The sequence below is a fragment of the Orbicella faveolata genome, unplaced genomic scaffold, assembly GCF_042242905.1.
Source record: "Orbicella faveolata isolate gen_17 unplaced genomic scaffold, um_ofav_v1 contig_15, whole genome shotgun sequence".
Classification (NCBI taxonomy): Eukaryota; Metazoa; Cnidaria; class Anthozoa; order Scleractinia; family Merulinidae; genus Orbicella; species Orbicella faveolata.
In genome coordinates this window covers 8,393,642-8,402,474 of record NW_028301542.1, presented here as the reverse complement: position 1 = coordinate 8,402,474, position 8,833 = coordinate 8,393,642, and the positions used below count along the sequence as shown (strand labels likewise).

The 8,833-nt window shown below is 38.0% G+C and overlaps 1 pseudogene; it reads right to left on the bottom strand.

Moving 5' to 3' along the window:
• Window positions 1-5,406: 5,406 nt before the first annotated feature.
• Window positions 5,407-6,089, bottom strand: LOC149113411 (uncharacterized; annotated as a pseudogene).
• Between the last annotated feature and the right edge of the window lie 2,744 nt (window positions 6,090-8,833).

The window sequence follows — 8,833 nt, the reverse complement described above, 5'->3', positions numbered from 1 at the left end:
GTCTGAGACCTGAAACTTTCTCGAAGCTTTCTAAGATCTTCAGGGCTTCAGAGAGTGACTTTACTGAACCGTCAAGAATTAAAGTTGTGTCCTCAGCATATTGGTTTAATTTAATCTCAGTGTTCTTAAGTAATAAACGTTTTATGTCTGCATTTTTCCGGATTGCTTTGGCCAGAATTTCGGCTGAAAGAATAAAAAGGTAAGGGGAGAGAGGACAGCCTTGGCGGACACCCCTGTGGACCGAAAAGAGGTTGCTTACCCAGCCGTGAATTCACTTTGGTGATTGAATTTTTTCCACCAGTTATGGATCAGGTGACAGTGTCAGTCGTTTCTACTTCGTTGAATTTCGGTCAGCAATCAACCAAGCTGTTTTCTAAATACACTAGCTTCATCATTCACTTGCATAAATATGATGCAACTCCACCTGAATACATCTACGTTGACTTGAAATGTCAGGGTATTGCAAACAGTCCAGCTGAGGGGCGCGGACATTTGGTTATTTATGGAATCGAGGGAAAGCAGAATGATGTAAGCCCAGATGTCTTCGATGAGCTGTATTATTTAGAAAATGGAAAAATGAATATGATTGTTCCGATAGACATGAACAACAAAAAAGTTACAAATGTACAAGTTGGGGGTGATGATGGAGATCTTGTTAACTTTCAACAACTGAATAGTTATGTGAATGCAACTAAAATGCTATTAGGAAATGATTTAACCGCAGCGGTAAAATCGTTAGATAACCAAATAAATTCAATCAAGAAACAACTGTCGTATGTACCGTTAGGCTCTGATTTATTCAAACAAATTTTCGATTATCACGCTCATACATTAGATCCTGATGAATTCAAAAAATCTGGTTACAATATAACCGCTTTTGATGATTTAGAAATTTCTACATCAAATGGTGCGCCAAGCAGCAAACCTATGTCAGAATTCAACACCAAATACGATTTCAAAAATTTCTATGGTAGAATGGATGTCAAACTCAACATACAAAACGATTTCACCATGTTTTTCGTCGTGAAGCACAGTTCAACTGTTGGGAATTCTTCAGTTCACATGCATTTGAATTTCACTGCAAATAATGATATATTAGATCTTAGTATTGGAAATCTCCCCGGATGGTTTTTAAGATTTAATCATACTTGGGGTCATGAATATGATAAATTAGCTTCTGATATGATATATGATAAATAAACAAATTATGATTTGGATTGTGAAAAATGGAAATACATGCAAAGCGACGATAGGTGGTAGTTCCACTGTGTTTACAGTGACACATACATATAGCGCAGTTTCAGATTCATATGTTCATATAGGTACATTCGACTATTTATTGAGAATGGGTTTCACAACTATGTTTATCCCATAGGTGGGGATGCTTATAACAGCATGGTATTAACAGAACAAAAATTAGGAACTTATTTCATTAGATAGTTATCTAAACCAATATATGAAAGCACCAAAGGCTTTTTTCAATTTCAATCATATCAATCCGAATTTAACCGAAGCTGAGATATCAGAATTGGAAGCTTTGTACAAATACTAATCATAAAAAATACTGGCTTTTCAAAATGACTTACAAATATTTAAACAAAAAAATAGAACTTGCATGTAATATTGGATCTGTTGCATTAGTAGTGACAGGGACAGTAACAGGGTACAATTAGTGGATCAGGTTTGCTTTTAAAAACATATTCAGAAGATAAAAACTTCAAACGAAAAATCGAGGTGTGCAAATTTGCATACACGACATATGAAAAGATATTGACTGATATAAGGTCATTTCTGAGAGGATTAGAATTCGATGATGAACGATTTTTAGACTACATCAAAGTTGTCGATGAAATTATAATAGATATGTGTCATTATACGACAAATTTGAAGATAAATACAATAACATGTTCAAGGCTGAATAATATCACATATTTTTTTCCAATATTGCTCATAAATAACATGTCTCATGTTTTTAATAAACGTCTGATGTATTTTTACACTTAGACTTGTTTTAGACTTTAGACTTTGTTACGGGCATATTTTCATGCGGGATATTTAACATTTCGAATACTTGTTTCAAAATAAAATTAATTTTAATCATACGTTTGCGATTACCATTAATTTGTGGAAGTATCTTGTCTATTTCTTTGAAAATCGTATATATTTTGGTTAAATCACGGACTGATATTTGTAATTTGTATTTACTGCATATATCATTTATTACATTTTCTAAATTATATTTTCTTTGGTAAACCGATTTCTTTACAAACCTATGTTTATTTCATAAAAATCAACGTATTCACTGGCTATACAATAACTGTTAACTGTACCACAATTACGGCATACATTTGTGCCTTTGTTATTCACCATGCCTTGTTTGTTGCAGCATGGAGGGTATGTTTTTGATGGTAGTTGTAACTGTTGATCACAGAATGGGCAATCTATATATTCCATTGTGATCATTTCATTGTGTATTTCTGTGTTGCATTTCATTACTATTACATTACAATAAATCTAACCATCAGAATCTGTTGATTGTTAAGAATCTGGTGATCATTCTTCACCTGAAAATTGAGAATCCCAGCTTGAGCTTTGTGAACTATCAAAAGATTGTGAGCTCCAATCTGAGCTTGATACTGAACTATGCGACCTTTGTGAATTTTCCATTTCTATATATTATATTTAGATTATATTTTTTTATATATTTTTATATTATGAAGAAAACGGTTGAGCCAATTATTGGTAAATATGAAATATATTCTTTTGGATTAGAAAAATACTCTAATAAAAATTCTATATTGTTTATAAAAAAGAGTCATTTTGGAAAAAAAACTTAAAAGTCAATTATTTAGATAAAATATATATGAATAAACAACATCATTACTCGATTTGGTTTTGCATATTTTGCCGACAACAATATTTTTACGAAGATATCAAAAAGCATTTCAAACCAATAAATCATCATAACAACAAATCCATATGGCAAGACGCTTTGTTGAGTCATTCATTAGTTAAAATAATATAATATTTTATATATGGAAGTTGAACGTTGGTTTTGTCCGTATTGTTGTGGGTATTATTTGTTAGCATAGTAGTAATGGACGCTCAAATGACCGGTAACCAATCAGGAGCCGAGAAAGACAATAGACTATTGTTTGGAGAACAATGAATGCTATTGTTCTCCAAATCCAAGATGGCGCTATTTATTTTCTGCCAATCCGGAGCCAAATTAAGAATTCAAGATGGCGGCGCCCACGAAAGTCGGCCATGTTGGAAAACAGCCCACCAGCCTCGACGGAGAGGACTGGGATCGGTCTCACGGATTTCCATGGCGACACAAATCACACCAGGGTCACGCAAAAAAATGTCATGCAACTTCAAACTCGATACTTACAGTGTCCTGTGATCCTAAACGACAGAGGTCCGTCCGGCAAGTGGCCATGATGAAAACTGAGAGACTTGGGTCCGAAATAAACACATCCGAGAATTTAGAGTGAAGTGACGGGTCTCGGATGACACATATACCTCTCTATTCGTTCCAAAGCATCCTGGGACGGTGACCTCATCGGGAACCAATCCTAGACTTGCCTCACTCCCTTCGCGGTCGAAGGGGTAAAAATAGGGGTGAGGGGTACTCCCCGTTCCAAAGCATCGTGGGACGGTGACCTCATCGGGAACCCAATCCTAGACTTGTCCCACTCCCTTCTCGGCCGAAAGGGTAAAATAGGGATGAGGGGCTACTCCCTCTTAGTCTGCTATGTAAAACCTTCACACGTTTTGAAAGGGAGCAAACAAAGTTGTTGACTTACGAAGTGGAAGTTAGAAGAAGTCGAAGACTACTTGGATTGACCCCCGAAGTAGATGAGTTCAAGGACAAATGTTTCTTCTGTCAAGGCGACCTTGTCATTGACTCATTGACTCCTTGAGTCGATGAAGTGCGAAAAATTATTGCTGTGGAAAATTTTTGCACAAGAGATGTTTGCAACAGGAGTTACAATACTCAGATAAGTGCGGACATTGCAAAACCTCAAATCCTCGGGGGAATGAAGATGAGGAACAACTTTCACCTTGGGAAGAGGTGGTACGCGAGAGAATTACCAACGCAACGAATGCCATCAATAGGTATCGGCAAGGGGGATGGCCTTATCATATTCACAATCGTAATATTGTTTCGTGGGGGACCTTGCTGTACCATGTGAATCTTTCCATCTGGTTTGAATTTTATACAAGACTCACCATCTTCGTGCAGCAAAGGCGAAACGCTACCCTGTACATCCATGCCTATGTCAACTTGCCATGGATGACCATTACTCAATCAATAAGAAAGACGATGTATGGAATGTTCAGTAGGAACATCCCCACGGAAGTAATGCTCTGCGTACGCGAAATAAAGTTTAGGTTATTGTTACTGCCGTGGCTGCGCTACGACGCTGAGGACGAAGTGATTATCAACAGATTAACTCTTCAGTCATCTTTTTCACCCCCCGTTTACCCTGAAGACACAGCTGGGGTGTAACGTGTAACTCGTAAAACAAAACAAAACAAAACAAAACAAACAAAAACAAACAAACAAAAAAAAGTCTGAGTCTTTATAACGTTTATTGAATAATGATAATAAAAATAATAACATGAACTCCGAAAGAGAATTGATTACAATTTTTAACTCTTTAAGTCTTGACCGTCGGTATTCCACAAAGTGTTGGGAAATTCGTTTCCAGTTCCACAGAATCTTGGTCCCTGGCCCCAAAACGCACGATATTCTGCCCTAGTTTTCTTTGCTTTTGGTCATGAAGTCTTTGCCTGATCCGTTCCTTATTCTTGGCATAATAACTTCTCCAATACTCGTTGATCCGTTCCCTGTTGTTTTTACAGTATTGTCTTCGGTAATTTCTGATGTGCTCCTTCTTCTGTTGACAATAGGCTCTCTGGCTGCTGGCGAGTCGTTCCTTGTTGTTTTCATACCGTCCTTTACGACGGGTTTTGAGAATCCCGACGTTCTCTGACAATATCTCTTTTGTTGGGCCAGGATTCGCTGTCTGCTCTTGGCATAATAGTTTTTCTGGTAGGCCTTTTTACAGACAACCCTCTGGTCATTCCCTGATAGTTGACTGGAGCAATTCATCTTGCATGTGTGGCTCTTACAAATATTGACTAAAACCCTTGAATCACACACTCTTATAAGAATCACATAGCTAATTCAGGTCTTAACCTCTTCTTCTACTTCCTCTTCGTCATCATCGTCGGGGAGTAACTTCTTCCGCATTAGTCTGTTTAGCAGGAATTTCCGTTTTGCCACTGCCGATTCGGCCGCATCGTCAAAATCCATGTCGTCTTCCTCAATAAAGCGTGGAGGAGTCTTCATGACTTTACGGTGTATTGCGTCGTGTTTGATACGGTGAATCCATTTTAGACGTAAGTCCTTCCTAGCCTTCTTCTGCTTACAGGTAATAGGACGTTAAAAGCAGCATTTTTGGCATAGTTTTGTGATTTTCCCTTATCCAGGAACTGCTGGACTTCTTTCAGGTAGTTTCTTTGATGTCTTCTCCGACGTTTTGACGCAACGGACTCCACGGATCTGGTTCATCGTCGTCCGCTTCTTCTTCCTCTTCGGAGCTGCTACTATCCTCCTCTTCTTCCTGTTCCTCTTCCGGCTCCTCTTCGTCCACTTCTTCTTCCTCTTCTACGTTCTCATCATTGTAATCTTCCACGGGGCCAAAAATATCTGTTGAACGATCATCCATGATTCTCGTCGACCTTCACCCAAGGCAACGTGCTTCAAATGAGCCGAGTCGATTAAACTGATGTTCAATATACCATTTTGGGCAATGATCAGACATCCTCTCTCTTTCTTCGATGCCAGCGTGGGTATCCTTCGTGCGTCAGGAGGTGACTAAACACGCGTTTCCTGTCATCACTGGCGGGATGTAAATCCAGGACCGTGTACCCAAACGGTCGTTGGGTCACTTTTTGATACGCGCCCATCATGTCTTGCCAGTAAGTGGGAAAAGCTCGAAGCAGTAAATTCTTCATCCCTAATTAATCTCTTGGATTTTTGAAGGCTACGATGTAGTGGGCGTTCCTGGAAATACTCTTGGCGTATTTCCCCGGTGGAAACATGTCTTGGCACACGTACAACACGGTGATATTTTGATGATGAGAGTGTTTGGTGAATAAGTCTAGCAACGCTTTGTTTGCTCCCTTTCAAAACGTGTGAAGGTTTTATATAGGAGACTAAGAGGGAGTAGCCCTTCATCCCTATTTTACCCCTTCGATCGAGAAGGGAGTGGGACAAGTCTAAGATTGGGTTCCCGATGAGGTCACCGTCCCACGATGCTTTGGAACGGGGAGTAACCCCTCACCCCTATTTTTACCCCTTCGACCGCGAAGGGAGTGAGGCAAGTCTAGGATTGGTTCCCGATGAGGTCATCGTCCCAGGATGCTTTGGAACGAATAGAGAGGTATATGTGTCATCCGAGACCCGTCACTTCACTCTAAATTCTCGGATGTGTTTATTTCGGACCAAAGTCTCTCAGTTTTCATCATGGCCACTTGCTGGACGGACCTCTGTCGTTTAGGACGACAGGACACTGTAAGTATCGAGTTTGAAGTTGCATGACATTTTTTTGCGTGACCCTGGTGTGATTTGTGTCGCCATGGAAATCCGTGAGACCGATCCCAGTCCTCCGTCGAGGCTGGTGGGCTGTTTTCCAACATGGCCGACTTTCGTGGGCGCCGCCATCTTGAATTCTTAATTTGGCTCCGGATTGGCAGAAAATAAATAGCGCCATCTTGGATTTGGAGAACAATAGCATTCATTGTTCTCCAAACAATAGTCTATTGTCTTTCTCGGCTCCTGATTGGCTACCGGTCATTTGAGCGTCCATTACTACTTAGCATATATAGTCAAACATAAACCTCACAATGAAGCATCAAACGAATAAAGCAGAGTTCGAGAAGAGATACGGTAAATAACATAATATTTATACATGGGAAAACACAATTAATTTGAAAAGAACGTACTGGGTGGTTCATCGTAAGGTAACCGGTAATAAGGATATTAAAACTTATGTGACAATAAATAAGAGGGTTACAATGACTACAATGTACTGAAAGCCCTAATCATATTAAAACCAGATTCTTACCAACGTCAGGACCGGGAAAAGAGTATTTTATAGACCATAAGAAATTAACATTAGCATTTGATTAAGAAGTATATATATAATTTGGTGATTCATTTTTGGTGTGGGTGTTAGTAAGGAATTAAAAATCATTGAATTATACGATTTAATGGTTTTCATTTTATGGATATAGAGAGATATGATAAATAATATTGTGCATTATATATGGAAAAAACATATTGTGTTAAGCATAAACAATTAACCGGTAATAAAAATATTCAGTTTGTTAAAACTATAAATAACAGAACTATGATAAAAAGTATTTTTGATGTTAGTCCTCATGTTAAAACTTGTTTTGTAAAAAATCAAACAGGAGGTAATTTACAGGGTATTGGGACGGCAATAGATGTTATTCAAAAAACAACAGAAACTCTAATGCCAGAAAGCAAACCCGCTTTCAAAGATTTTTGGAGCGGTAAAACATTTGAAAGAGCTGGTAAAAACATCAAAGACAGTTTAAAAAATCAAAACCACCTTACAAGCAAATAACAAAGAAAACGATACTTGGATGTGAACCCAATATTTATAAAGATGGTAAATGGTTCAAGTTTGGATGTCCAGGCAGCTTAACGATGGAAGAATCTTTTAATCGATAAGTAAAAACTAAAGAGAGCATAAACTCACAAATGAACTACGCAAATTCAACTGAGTTTCAGTGAAAAATTTCACAGTCTTAGAAGCCGCAAAGTGATCTTTTGATTGGTTGACTTTGATGACTCCTTTCCGAGGTAAAGTCCCGGGGAAATTTATTTCCTACGCGTGGAAAAAAAAAGTGAAAACGACTTCCTGTCATGCAAGATTTCCTTGTTTTGTTATTGTATTTTACGGGAGTAATTTTCGTGAAGTATTTCCTCTATTTGTTTCATTTCAAATTTAATTATACCATGTTTCACAAATTTATCAAGACGTTGCTTATGATATTCCGTATTCTCATGAACATCTTTTAAGGGAGAGTCCACCTGAGGACCATGCAAGCAAGTCTACAGCGCACATCACCGATTCCCCTCAAACTTGGCACACTTGTACAACATCACTGCTACATTACCCAAGTGAAACAGTTTGGTTCAACTGGCTATTGTTTATGAGATATGTCAATCAAATTGTCAGACAATGAAAAGTGTACAAAGTTGTGGTAAAAATATACATCAAGTTTGATCACTTGTTGCAAGCTAGAAACAACGGGAAATGACATGATATTTATACATAGGATAGTTCTAACCTCTAACATTAAAACTAGAAGAAATCATAGACTATGAGTGCGTTCGTGTAAAGGTGTTTAGGCAAAGTTGACATTCTGGTCTATTGGAAAGGTGTAGCGGTGCATGTAAAGCTAATGAATTTGGGTAGACCATAGGAACAAATATGTTGTGTAGCACACTTGCATATGTTTACTTTAGAAAGGGGTACTGTTAGATTAGCTTAGCTCTGGTTCGTCATTCGTGAGGTACCACGTGTAGTTTGTTTTGTGGTAAGTTTGTCAGGGTATATGGTAAATTGTTGTACATACCTGAAAGATTGTTATAAGGACAGAATTGGTTATTAATGGTAATTGTAGAAGAGCAGTGAAGACAATTATCACAGTCTAAAAGTGAAAATAACGAGTATTTTTAATTGTGAATTTGAACTTGAACTGAACAACTTGAACAAAATAACGA